The 14,075-nt window shown below is 41.3% G+C and overlaps 1 protein-coding gene and 1 pseudogene across 23 annotated transcripts in view; both read right to left on the minus strand.

Moving 5' to 3' along the window:
* Window positions 1–14,075, minus strand: part of PARD3 (par-3 family cell polarity regulator) — a 798,768-nt gene that overhangs the window by 608,576 nt on the left and 176,117 nt on the right. The window lies entirely within an intron of this gene.
* On the minus strand, window positions 8,226–8,373 carry LOC138999470 (U2 spliceosomal RNA; annotated as a pseudogene).

Consider the following 14,075-nt stretch of genomic DNA (forward strand, 5'->3'; position numbering starts at 1 on the left):
GGAAAAACTGTAATGTTTATGTGATGTGTCTCCCACTATAATGTTTATGCCCCTGTTTTAGGCAGGAAAGTGTGCATAAAAAGCTAGAAGGCCCTCTCTATTAGGAAACTAGCAGTTGGAATAAAAGCCACAGCTTTTACATAAAAAGCATTATATTTTGACTCCTGTCACGTAACTGTGTGAAAAGAAGAACTTTCTAAAAAGAAACTGGATAGAAACCACAAAGGAAAGGATCTGTGGTGACTAAAGGCAGAATGGGGGCAGACAGGTTTATTTCTGCTTAAAGCCATAAGACTGGATTAAATGGACCCAGTTCATATACTCAAAGCAGAAAGAAAGTGAGCCCTGTCACCCCAAAGTCAGGTGAGCCCTCTGAGATATCACAGGTGTGCCCATAGGCCAACACAGTCAGCAAGACCCACCCTATGATGACCAGAGCAGCCAGAGAACAGGGCAGGTCTTCATTATATTTGCTCCTTTAGACCCTCTGCAGACAGAAGACAAAAGGCTGGAAGTCTGACACCCCACCCTGTGCAGGACCCTCTAGAAAGCTGGTACCCAAAGAAACCCCCCCTCCTCTCAGGGCCAGGGCTGCTCACCTGACTCTGATGTCAAAACAAGTGCAACCTCCAGGCCCACATTCCGCCACTGCACATCAACACTCCTGCCAGGCTGGGATAAGTCTCCCATGTGGCATTACTCCATTGCAACCCCAGCAGAGGCCCAGGGCACCTTCTGGGGACATCAGCTTTTTAGGGCTCAAACCAGGGGCATGAGTAACCAGCTTTCAGCAAACACATGACAACAGCTCTAATCTCTTGGCTGCAAAGATATATGAGAGCCATGAAGGGTTATACTGCACAGAGTCAACAGTCCTTGGCTGTGCTCAGCCACTGAGACTCTGAGGAGACCTCACTGAGTATTTCTGAATTTGGGAAGTGATTCATGTGCATGTGATATTTTACAGTTCTCATAGAGGCTCCTAGTAACTCATAAGGGTAGGTCAGTCAGGAATTACAGTTCTCACATAACAAGATTAGGCAAAGGAAGATCAGAAAGAAGCTTAAAGAACACATTTACCGGCACACTTGGTGTAATCCTTGGGTACCAATGAAACCCAGGTCAGGGAGACTGCCATTCCGGTGCAGACCCATAAAGGTGTTTGCGCTCATGGTGGTACTCTAAAGAAAGCTGACATTAGAGATATCTAAGCTTAGTTATCTCTCGTTAATGAGACGCGAATGGGAGTGGAGGGTGCAGGGGCTTAATGGAATTGAGGAGATTCAAGGAAAGATTAAGTCAACTTTACCAGAACCCTATCATAATTTGGGGATAAGTTATTTTAAGCCTAAATCAGGACAGGTGGCCAAGACCTTGCTTATTCAACATTTTTTTTTAAATAGCTTAAAACTGCCCACTAATGGAATAGATTGCTCTTGGTTTGGTTGCCTAAAACATGAAGCCACTGACCTATGTTGAAGGACCATAACAGACCATTCCCCCATTCAAATAAAATTAGAAAATATGTATCACAGATTTTTAAAAAAGGAAAAAAAATAACCAGAAAGATGTGTAAACATTGGAATTACATTCAGCAAGATGCTGACACTGGGCAGCCAGAAGGAGTAGGGTCTGAGGGAAGAGCAGACTCAAATCTCCACTGAAGGCTCCTTCTCAGAAGTGTTCATTGAGTGGGATGGCAGGTGCACTGGCAACCCTTTTGAAATCTCTCTCTCCTTGCGTGTGCTTCCTTTCTTTCTCCTCCTCCTCTCTGTGTGTGGAAAGTACCTTGTCTGTCTATCCATATTTCTCTAACTCTCAACCTCTCCATGACAATAATGCATGTCCTTTTTAATTTTCTTTCTTTCTAGGGAGGACAGGGGAAGGAAACAGAAACAGAGAGAAAAATATACTTAGACATTATTCTGTGATTAACTTACAACTCTGTATTTGCCAGTACAGACTCTTTGAAACAACTCACCAAGTGTGCATTATATATGTTATTACTAAAATATAAAATCAAGAAGAAAATTCTGATTGGTTTGAGGGCCCTAAATCATATTTGGATACAAGTATCTGAAAATTAGCCAAGGCAATGACAAAACACACGAGAAGAACACAATTCAGATTCTCCCATCTAGCATTCTTGTGTGTACTGCAATTACAGGGCAAGCTTTCAAAAACAATTTCTTCTTTCTCACCACATCCAAATGTGACTGAAAGTGCACATTCAAAAGGAGACGTCATAACCAATGTGATCTACATGTGAGCCCACTTATGATGCCTAAGCAATCATGTCCAAGACTGTCTGGGCTCAGAGAATGACAGGTTGCCTTCTCTCGGCCATATTTTTATAAAACTGCACTTCTGAATCCAAACACCCTTTTGAATTATTTTGACCTGAGATACCCATGTATTATGCATTGAATTGTGTTTCCAAACACACACACACACACACACACACACACACCAAAAAAAAACAAAAATGTTGAAGCCCCAGTAACTCAGAAAATGACCTTATTTGGAGCTAGGAACTTTACAGAGGTAATTACTTAAAATGAGGTCATTAATGTGGGCCATAATCCACTATGACTGGGATCCTTATAAAAAGGGCAGTTCACACAATGTTTGCATACAGTAATGATGTGATGGGACCATACATCTGTGTGGATTAAATTCAAGTGCATATTCTAATGCATCTTTGCTACATACAGGGCATACAAGTAGTCCAAGCAGCAGGGACTGGGGCTTCTTTCCATATTAAGTAAAACTTGTCATATGTTAATTCATTCAACATTTACTGAATACAATGCTATAACTTATGTCAGGAATTGGCAACTTTTCTTGTAAAAAGCCAGAGAGTAGGTATTTGAGGCTCTGCAGGCCATGTAGCCATTTTCACCACTACTCAATAATGGCCACTGCTGTGGTTGTGAAAAACAGCCACAGACAGTAGATGAAGGACTGGGTGGGCTGTGCCAATAATAGGGCCAGATAAGGCATAAGGGTCATAGTCCACTAACCTGATTTAGACGATGTAAGTATATGGAGCCCTGCCCTAAAGAGGCTCACTAGGGCCTCTGAGACAGAGTGTGAAGGTGAGAAAGAGAGGCCACACCGGCATCCTAAATATATAATCTTGGCAAAAAAGACAGTGAAAAATTGGAGGATGACAACAACAACAAAAATAGAACAAAACACACACACACACACACACACACACATTTAAAAAAAAAAAAAAAAAGGGAAAGAGAAAAATAAAGAGCCAGAAAGAAAAATCCATCACTGGTGGTAGGGTTCACAAGCCAACATTCAATATCACAGTTGACACTAATATTATCCTATCTAATAAACCGGTAATATGCAAAATGACCATCACTCCAACACACAAGATGCCATCCCCATGTGGACACAAGATGGCCACCACAAGATGGCCAGCAGGGGAGGGCAGTTGTGGGCGATCAGACCAGCAGGGGAGGGCAGTTGGGGGCAACCAGGCCTGCAGGGGAGGACAGTTAGGGGCAACCAGGCCGGCAGGGGAGAGCAGTTAGGGGTGACCAGGCCAGCAGGGGAGGGCAATTAGGGGCAATTGGGCCGGCAGGGGAGCAGTTAGGCATCAATCAGGCTGGCAGGCAGAAGCGGTTAGGGGCAATCAGGCAGGCAGGCAGGCAGGCAAGTGGTTGGGAGCCAGCAGTCCTGGATTGTGAGAGGGATGTCCAACAGCACCGTGCCAGTTTAACTATATGTTTCAAATACAATTTTTAAAAATCCCTGTGAAAAGCCAAACAACCTACAAATGGGTAAAATAATAGGTCTTTAAACCTTGCCCCAAAATGGGGAGAGAAGGTGTTAAATCCTCACTTCAGCACAGGCTCTATGAGCCATCTAATATTGCAAAGTTTTAAGGTGAGAGTAACGGACAGATTGGTGCAGTCATGAAAAGTCCCTGGGCAGAAACACGTGGTCCTTGCACCCATACACTGCGCACATCAATTTTAACAAGCCTGCGTGTGATTTACTGCCCCTGATTCTCGCATTAAAGATTTTCAATATCTTTTAGCAGTTTGATAAAAGCTGTTAAAATTAAATTCCAAACACAAGGCACTCATTCACACCTTAGGAGGCAAAGGTTATACTAATGTGGTCTCTCTTTATAGTCTTACCAAAAAGCAGAGGAAGTCTTTCAGACTACTTACACAAAAGTACTAATCCAAAATCACAAAGGGGGATTTTCCTCCCTTACTTCTCTCTCTCTCTCTCTCTCTCTCTCTCTCTCTCTCTCTCTCTCGAGTTAAGGTCAATCAGTACAGATATGGCAGTATGTTTGTTCTGCTGCTTAGAGCATCCACTTACTGCAACCCCAGAAATAAAACCACCCCCAATCTGCTAAAGGAAAGCCCTCAGTGGGCCCAAATGCCCATATATCATATGTATGCACAAAGATTGATCAAAATTAATATTGTACTGCATTACTGGGAACCCATAAAGAGACCACCCAGTAGCTCAAATGCTTGAGATAAAATACCTCATCTGGTTGTCATACCTGTTTAGTTACTTGTTTAAAACAACAAGCACCAAAATATTCAAGACCCTCAGCTCTCATTCAGAGATTTTAAGATTATTTCTTTAAAAAATTTGTCATTTTCCTGAGGTCAATAGTCCATAGTGCTTATTTATTCACTAAGAAAATACTATAAAGGATGTTTACATACTGAGTATATGTAGTATGTAGATATTTAGTTAAATATATAATGCATAAGATACATGAAGGCACATACAGCTGTCCCCACTGTGGTCAGCTGAACTTGGTCGGTATTCCCCACATAAATGAGCAGCTCTTACATACTAGTAAGTTACCTAAACACACACCCCATCAAACTAGAAGAGTGTGGGGAGGGAAGAGGTGGGACAGATCTAAAATGACAGCCATAGCAATGATAACTCAAGATTTTGGAAAGTAAAAAAATATTTCCATTCCCTATGGGCCTTGAGCTTACTCAGCACAGAGCTGGTCCCCAATCACCAAAACTGGAAAAACAAACTCATTCCTAGGTCTTGTTTGCCTTTATGAATGTTTAAACCATGGTCACATCACCATGCCCGAGACTGGCCCAGGCCCCACCGCAGGAAGCAGCTCCTTCAGGTGTCCTGGTTCCTGCTCTTCAAATGGATGACCAGCCATGGCCGCCGGCCCACCTGGACATCTCCATCCACATGCAACCTCTCTCTTTAAGGACATACACACACACACACACACACACACAGACACACACACACACACACGGCAATTTCTGTGAACCAAACAAGACCTCTTTATTTTCCAAAATTATAAATCTACAAGTTATCATAACTGGCTGATGTAAGTAACCAGTGAGGCAAAATGTCCATGTGACCAACTTCCCCTGCTACCCTCCAACAATCAATCCAACATGCTTTCTGCTAAATTTCGTACAAAAACATAATGACTTATGGCCTGAAAATGTAGATGTCAAGGCAAGTATATTGACCAGGGTAAGGTGAGAGACAAGGCACAAGTACAGAGAGAACATTCTCCAGGCCAATAGTCAGCCTCACCCTTAGGATGGGATGGATGGTGGTTATAGGGGGTCTGGGAGCCTCATTCTCTATTTGTGTGGTGCCAGTGAAGGACCTGACCCTACCTTCCCCCAGCTGTCTGCTCAGTTAACTGACACCTGTAGCATTAGAGGAACTGCCAAAACACAGAACAAATCCTACTGCTCTAACTTCACATAACACAGGACTGGCAATTGTGCTTGGAATAATCGGGCACTTATATGTATTTAAACATAAATATAAGAGACTTAAAAAGTCACAGTGCTATCAGCTAAAAAAGAAAACAAACTGTTCTGTTAAGACCACAGCATCTGGCTCTTTGCTGATTTTACCTATTCTACTTCCTAAGTCTCCCTCCTCCTGTCCGTAACGTGCTCATGCCCAGAATCTAACTCCATAATCTGTGCTAAACAAACCACCACCACCATCAAGTGATATCAGTTAGGAGACTGAGGGGCTGCTGTGCATGAGGCGTACTTAGCATAAAGGAATTAACTTTTAAAGGTTGGCACAAAACATACAGAAACAAAAGTAAACAAGGGAGTTATGAGTAGTTTGATATAGATAATCATAGGTAATGCTGCCAACCCCAGCTTCTATGGCATTTACTCCAGGTAGAAAAACTCAGAATTATTGTGTCTAATTTAGAGAGAAATTAAAAAGGGATTAGGTAAAGGTGTACATTTTGAAAATGAAAATCTTATGCAGTTAAAAGCTAATTATACTGATTATACACAAATATAGATTGTTGGTAGCATACAGTTGTAGAAAATGAACCTAGCAAACTCTAATATCAAAACACTTATAGCATTTACATTGGTTCAAATATGAGTCAATTATAATTTTGATCGTGGCTTTTCTAATACACTGTTTGAGCATCTTTTTTCTTCCTATTAAATCTAAATGGTAACTAGAGCCTGTGGACAAAGGCAACTCAGGAAGGAACCCAGGAAGCGGTGGAGTTCTGACAAAGGAGCCTGGGTTGTCAAACAAATAACCAGGCAGAACTTTCATCCCTAGAAGTTCTCCTGAGTCAGAAGCTAGTTTTGAAATTTTGAATAAAAGGTTATTATTGCCTGTGTTGACCGCACCCCCCCTCTACACACACCAGTTCCACACTCAATGCATTTGCCTGTCTAGTTCCAGCTCGAGTTCTGTAACCTGCCCCTTTGTAATTAAAAAGGTAGTAGTTAACAGCTGAGCAATCGAAAACTATAAAATGCTAAGTGAATAATATTAGTAGACGAAAAAAACTCTCCCTAAAGGAAGCAGAACAGGAAGAGCAAGGATAATAGGAAGTGGAGTGGGAAAAACTGTGGGAATATGTCCAAAGCATGTTGTTTTGGAACAAACAAAAACAATAGGGGAGTTATAAGAAACTATCCCCTAAATACTAAGGAGCTATTAACAGATGAAGCCAATCTGTATTTGCTGATGCAGAAATATATCCAAGGTGCACTGGCAGAACAGTATGTATAGTAAGAAATATTTATGTGGGGGAGAGAGGGGGTGTTTAAAATGCTCATATATGTACAGAGGTTTCTGGAAGGATGTCCACTCCTAAAAAAAAAAAAAGATGATTGTGTTTTCCCTCCATGGGAGGGAAGGGGAATGGCATTCAGGGTATTTCTTTATTTTATTTTATACTTTACAGACTTTCTTTTTCCATGAGCATGAACTAGATTTATAATTTAAAAAAAAAATAAACATAAAAAACTGAGGCTGTAATGGAACAGAAAACTTTCAGAGCAGGGCAGGTGCAAGGCTTTCTTTTTAATAAGAAGGAAAGAAACAAAACATGGCTAAAAGTCCCCTCACTCACAGTGAGTAAGTACACTCCAAATGTAACATGGAGAAGCTTTGTTTTTCCAGATACCATTACATACTGAATGAAAGCTACAAAATATCTATAATGATAAAACCATAATATGCTAATTAGACTGGACATCCTTCAGGGCGACCTTCTGGACAAAGCCGGGGCTACGAGGGAAGCCCGGGTCCCGGGTGCCAGAGGGAAGCCAGTGCCGACAGCCGGGGAAAGGAAGGCCTACTCTCTCCACAATTTCATGCATTGGGCCTCTAGTAATTTCCATAATTGGAAGCCTTTCCATTTGTTAGGTGATTTCTAGTTAAGATGGAAGCTGTAGTGCTGGTAACAAAAGGCATCAAAAGGCAAAGAGGTGACATCCTGAATATGAATGACGAGAGGGCCAGCTGGCTGGCATTAATAAAGGCAACATACACAACACTATTTAATGCCCAACACCAGCTTGAAGAATGAGGTCCTCCATGAGATCCCGCAAAAGTTCCAGATCTTTGACAATGTCCCGATGTAAAACACTGCACCAAATAGGAGAACTGCGGCCTGCAGGCGTGACATGACTTGCTCAAGCTTAAGTGTCATGCACTAAATAAGGCTTTCCCCCTGGTTGCTTGTACTGACACATTGCCTATACTCATCATGTATGCATGGAAATGCTAAAGGCATGGTATTTCAGCTGCAGTACCAGAAAGGATTAGTAAGTCAATTTTTGCTAAGGTCAGCTCTGGGCTACCTTTGTGAGTGAGAGGCACTGGGCATGATGGTTGGGGCTTGGGCACTGGGGCCAGACAATGGGCATGAGTCCTGATTCTTTCTTTTCCCAACATAGAAAAGTTAGTTAATCCTTTCTGTCTGTCCCTAGTGACCTCAGGGGTAAACTGAGGCTAACAGTGATAAGGATTCCCAACTTGACAGAGTTATTAAACTGATAAGAGCAGATACTACACTTGATCTTAGCCAAAAGGCCGAGAAGCGATTGACAGAGTTATTAAAAGGACTAAGGTAATAAAGCACTTAGTACAGTAGCTGGTATATAGAGCCAAGGCTCAAAATTATGTCACCTATTATTATCCTAAACACATCCATCAAGTCTGCTACACTGTTCATTTCTTGAGGTCAGCAACCAACGTGTAGAAAATACTCAATATATTTGTTTTAATTATTATATTTTCTATTAATTCAATTGGAAAGGATGATGTGGAAAGGGAAACAGATGTGTGACACCTGCTGGAATTTAGCAGATACTGTGCTGGACTTTTCTAAATATAATCTAACAATCTCCACATGAGCTGTGTGAGTAGACATTACACAGATAAATGGACCAAGTTTGGGCAGGTTCTTCCTCCCAATAATTCATTTTATTTTTATGACTCATAAATATTCAAGCGATAAAAAAGAACTCACTATCAGAGGCCTGCCACAGATTTTGGAAGTTCCACAATGAGGCATCTATTAACATTTAGCTCAATCCCATCCACAAGTGTTAGTTTAATTACAAGCGATTATGTGTACAGGCCTTGTGGTGGAGACCAGTCACAGGGACAGAGAATTTCCTAATTGTGTGTTTGAATTCACTACAATGCTTTGTCACTAGGGTTTCTGCCCTTTAGAAATAATGTGCTTTGTTCTCACAAGTGCACCTGCCAACTGGAAAGAAAGCCAAGCAGACCTTTGCTGCAGAGTTGTGCTGCCCTCTAGTGGACTCTGCCAACACAGTATTTCTAAAGAAGCACAGAGCAATTGGGGAGGAAAAAAGCGTGTGAAATAAGCAAGAGAGAGAAGGCCAGAAACAAATTAATGTAAGGAGAAGAAACAGAAAAAGTTAACCTAAGAAAATATAAAATGATTCTCTCCTAAAAAATGCAACTGTATTTTATGGGCATCAAATATTCAAGTTCACAGGCATGAAATACTCAAATCCCATAAATTTAGACATGTCTACACATATCTAAAACTTTTACCTACTGAAAAACTTTGGCAAAATGTATCTGTATCGATATGTGTGCAATATAACACACACACACACACACACACACACACACACATTTATTGCACCCCACCATTCTTATACTGAAAAAAACATTGGCAATTCAAAGTCCACAGAATACAATGGCTGTATTAATCTGGTAGACAAAGAAAAAAAATAATTTGGACATTGTGGGGAGGAGGAAAGATGGAGAGTAAACATAACTAGGCTATATGATTCTTCACTTAAAATGCAGTCATTTACCAGGATTCAGAACTGATTAAGAAATATTTGACTGAAATTTAAGAACAATTAAAACTCAACAGGAAGTCATGAAGCTACCATTAAGGACTTGTCATGCTTTCTTTTTTACTACATATTAAAATTATACCAATAATTAAGATAAAATATGAATAATAAAATTTCAATAAATACATATCTATCAACATTTGAATCTACAAACAAAATGAACAAGCAGAACAGACTCATAGATACAGAGAACTTTTTGTTGGTTGCCAGGTGGGAAAGGGGTTGGGGGGAGGGAGGAGTAAAGGGTTTAAGAACTACACATTAGTTGTTACACAATAGTCATCATGGGGATGAAAATACAACATAGGGAATATAATGAATAATATTCTAATAATTAGGTGTGGTGCTGGATGGGTGCAGGATTTATTATAATGACCATGTATTAAGTTATGTAATGTCTGGTCACTGGAGTGTACAAAAAAAAATAAAATAAAATTTTACCAAAAATTAGATTTGCTCCCTAAATTCGTAAGTAGTAAAATTTCATTTATAAAACTCAAATCAATTTTTGGGCAGGGATCAAAATAGGGAAATCAAGCCATATTTTAGGATTATTCCCCATATTGATAAGTGGCTAACTGTAAAATGTTCAGTACATCTACATAGTAGGAAACAGTTATGTCATCTGAGATACCTTACAAATGCTATTATGACACCTATAATAATTTTAATGACAACATTCTAAAATAAAATATAACTATTTTCACATCACAGACCTATTTCCTCTGGAAAGCACCACAGCCACAGTCTTGCCCTAGGTTCCTGCAATTATGCTCAATCACAACCTGGCAGTGACCTCTGCTGGATATTCTGTGAATAACACCCTAAAAAAAACCAAAAGTATTGACTTTCATTTCTGAGTATTTTGAAATAAAAATACCACAGAACAGCTCAATTATTTACTCTTATAACAGCCCCCTCAACCTGGTTTTACAAAACAGTTGAAAGAAAAGCTTAGGCTTTCAGTGGGTTGGTTTTCTTTGATTTGGAAATCAGTTGTGAACTGATTTATAACAACCCACAAACATCTCTTTCTTTGTATTCATGATTCAGAATTCTCCCTCCAGGGAAAATAAAATAAATTATTTCATAATTCTTAGAAGAGAAATATTAAATATTAAATATTATATTAAGTTATTTTAAATAATATTTCTTACTAGGCTTAAAGTCCTCATGCCTTTTAGCATATTTAAAATGTTCTCTGGTTTCAAATTCATTCTAGTTATGAAACAAGATATAATTAGGCATAAAATGGTTAAATAAAGTTGATACAAAACCTCTTCTTGAAGAAGTGTGCACAGGAAAATAAAGTATATATTATGACCACCACTCCTTTTAATACTCATAGGAACACGCTTTTCAACCAGTGATGTTCAACCATTTCATCTCATGGCACAAACAAACTAATTACTAAAATGCTAAAGCACACTAAAAAATATATTTTATGACAGTCTTACCAAAAAATAGGTGTAATTTTGATTCATTCACACTAGACGGCTATTGTGTTGGCTGTTGTCATTTTTTTATTTGACCATCTAAGGGAAAAGAGGTCAGTGCCCCTGACAGATACTGCATGTTTTAAAAATTCTTGCAGCACACTGGTTGGAAATGGCTGTTTTAAATAAACAAGACTGAAGCAGCCCATCAGTGTGGGGGAGGGTGCAGAGTGAGATCAGATCTAGGCTTCTCCACTCAGCAGAAGCCTCTGTTTCCTCAACTGTAAAGCAGAGGAAACAACAGTGACAGATCAAGTTGTTATGAGAATCCACATATATACCTCACCAAGCACGTATCTCAAACTTGACAAACACTAGACTTTATATGAGCACATGCATATGGAGAGACGACAAATGAAAGACGACAGACGTCCCTCCACTTACCTCCACAAAACATTCCAAGGTTCTATGTTGAGGGCCGAAGTCAATCCTAACCTCTTGGACTAGCATTCTTTGCCTTCCTCTTGTCCAATTTAAGAAAGAACAAGGGGAGTTGCAGCAATTAGCATAGATACTGGTCAAGACAGTGAGGGGCCCAGAAGTATCCCTGCCCCATCCTGGCCCAGGAGGTTTCATAATTCTAGGTGCCCACAAAAATCCTCCACTAAAAGGCATTTGTAGTGAGGATAATTTGAGAACATCAATCCAAATTTTAAATGTACACTCCCCTTGATCCAGCAATTCCATGGCCAGTTATATATTCTGCAAAATATATCCAAACAAGTTCAATACAGTGTTGTTTTTTACAGAGAAAAAAGAGGATGAAGACAGAAACCGTGACATTGAATAAATACGGAATACTCTGTGATCATTGAAAAGAACAGAATGTGCTCATCAAGAAAGAGACCCAAATAACATATTAAATTTAGTTTACCTGCAGAAGCCTTTCTGTAAACTTAAAGTTTCTACAGCAATGCACCATGAAAAATGTTATTCATGATTAATTGTGGGGATTGAAATGGAAATGGAAATGGTAGAGCACTTCTATCTTCTTCCTTACCTTCTCCGGTGATGTATGACTTCGTCATCATGAGCACACTGTATTTTATAATTACACAAAGTCCAAAATTGAATTCTTACTTGTGTTAAAAATATCTGAAGCCAATGAGGAAACAACAGAAGCCGAAGCTGCCATGCAATGAAATCAGCCAAGCTGTACTCAGGCCTGCCAGAGCTCAGAGAGGCTGTGTGGTAGTAAGGTTTGGGCCAGTCTTTGCCTCTTCAGCAGAAGGCATAGTCCTCCCTGGGCTAACTTCTGAACAGGAGGAATCTAAGAGTACTTGAGTTCTATATTCTAGTCCAATCTTTCACTTAACAGTGGCAGGTTAAGTAATGATAACATGCACTACATAAGAGTCTCGGGGCCTCTAGATTCTCCTTAGAAGATCGTGTCCTGGAGATACTGGGCATGCACAGGAAACAGAGGACAGCAGGGCCATTCAGAACACATACTGCCCTCCCCCTTCCTCTCGCACCCCTGGCTCCAAGGGCCCTCAGCCTTGTATGCCCATGGGTGGGTGGCCATGAAAAGTGCTGGGCAAGCTTGGATGCAATTCCTCACCTCTGTGTCTGCCCCCTTGTCTATAAAACAGGACAATGAAACACTGCTGGTAGGCAGGTGCCTCCTGGGAACGGCTCAGCAGGTGATCACTGACTGAACCTTAATCCTGCCCTGTGTAACATTAAGTGTATGTTTATGGTGTGTTGAGAGGAGGGGAAAGGAGGGCAAGATGTGCTGGTCATGTGCTCAAAAGAAACAGAGAAGTACTGAGGTCCCACCTACAGCTGGGCAGACACCTACAGGAGCAAGTGTCCTTGGCTGGCAAGCATATAGAAGCCCTTTCCCACACAGCTGTGAAAAAGATTGAATGGCACTGCATGAGTTCCATACAAATACCAATCTTTTCTTGAGAGACCCCTGTGCCTAGGCCCCAGCACCCACCCAATGGTCCCAGCCTTTCCTGCCTCCTCCAACCCTGGCACTGAAAATTGTCTCTCACTGCCTCTGTATCATCCACCTGTCTCTTCACCCATCTTTCCAGCTACCCTGTAAACACGTTCAACTATCACCAAACTTCCCAAAATTATTCTTTTGCTTTCAACTCCCTCCCCCAAACCAACCTGGGCTGGATCCTCTTCCCTCTTCAGCCACAACCCTACTCAGCCATATCCCACTCAGCAATTTCGAATTCCTCACCTGCCCTTCCCTCTGCAAACATGTTGCCACGGCTTGTTCTGCCCTTGTCCACTCCCAGCAGAGGATCCAGCTCTCCACAGGGCCTCCATCCTCAAGAACACCTCTGCGGGTGTCCACCCACAGGGGCTGGCCTTGAATGCTAGAGGCCCTCTTACCTTCATACCCCCTACACTCTCCCTAGACAATTGCTTCTGTTCCTCGGTCACACCCAAGGTAATTTCTCCAGCCCAGATTTCTCCTCTGAGCCCCAAATCTAATGACCTGCTCAATATAGAAATTTGAGGGCCACACAGCATAACCACTCACAGAGTGTCCAAATCTCCCCTAGTGATCACCCCCTCAGGTTCAATCTCATCCCCTTCTCTGTTGCACCAGCCAGAAACCTTGAGGCCAAAAAGGCAGACACCCTTCTCTCCTACGCCCTGGAGGAGTCATTCACCAAGACCTGTCAATTCCCCTCCTGAATGGCATCACTCTCAAATCCATCCTCTTCCCTCTCCTCTTCTCTCTCTAGATCCAGGAACCTCTTAATTGGCTTAATGACCTGCAATGGAGTTGCATTTTAAAACACACATCTGGGCCGAAACCGGTTTGGCTCAGTGGATAGAGTGTCAGCCTGCGGACTGAGAGGTCCCGGGTTCGATTCCGGTCAAGGGCATGTACCTGGGTTGCGAGCATATCCCCGGTGGGGGATGTGCAAGAGGCAGCTGA

Source organism: Myotis yumanensis, unplaced genomic scaffold (genome assembly GCF_028538775.1).
Source record: "Myotis yumanensis isolate MYYU_CA2020_CCGP unplaced genomic scaffold, mMyoYum1.0.hap1 SCAF_1, whole genome shotgun sequence".
Classification (NCBI taxonomy): domain Eukaryota; kingdom Metazoa; phylum Chordata; class Mammalia; order Chiroptera; family Vespertilionidae; genus Myotis; species Myotis yumanensis.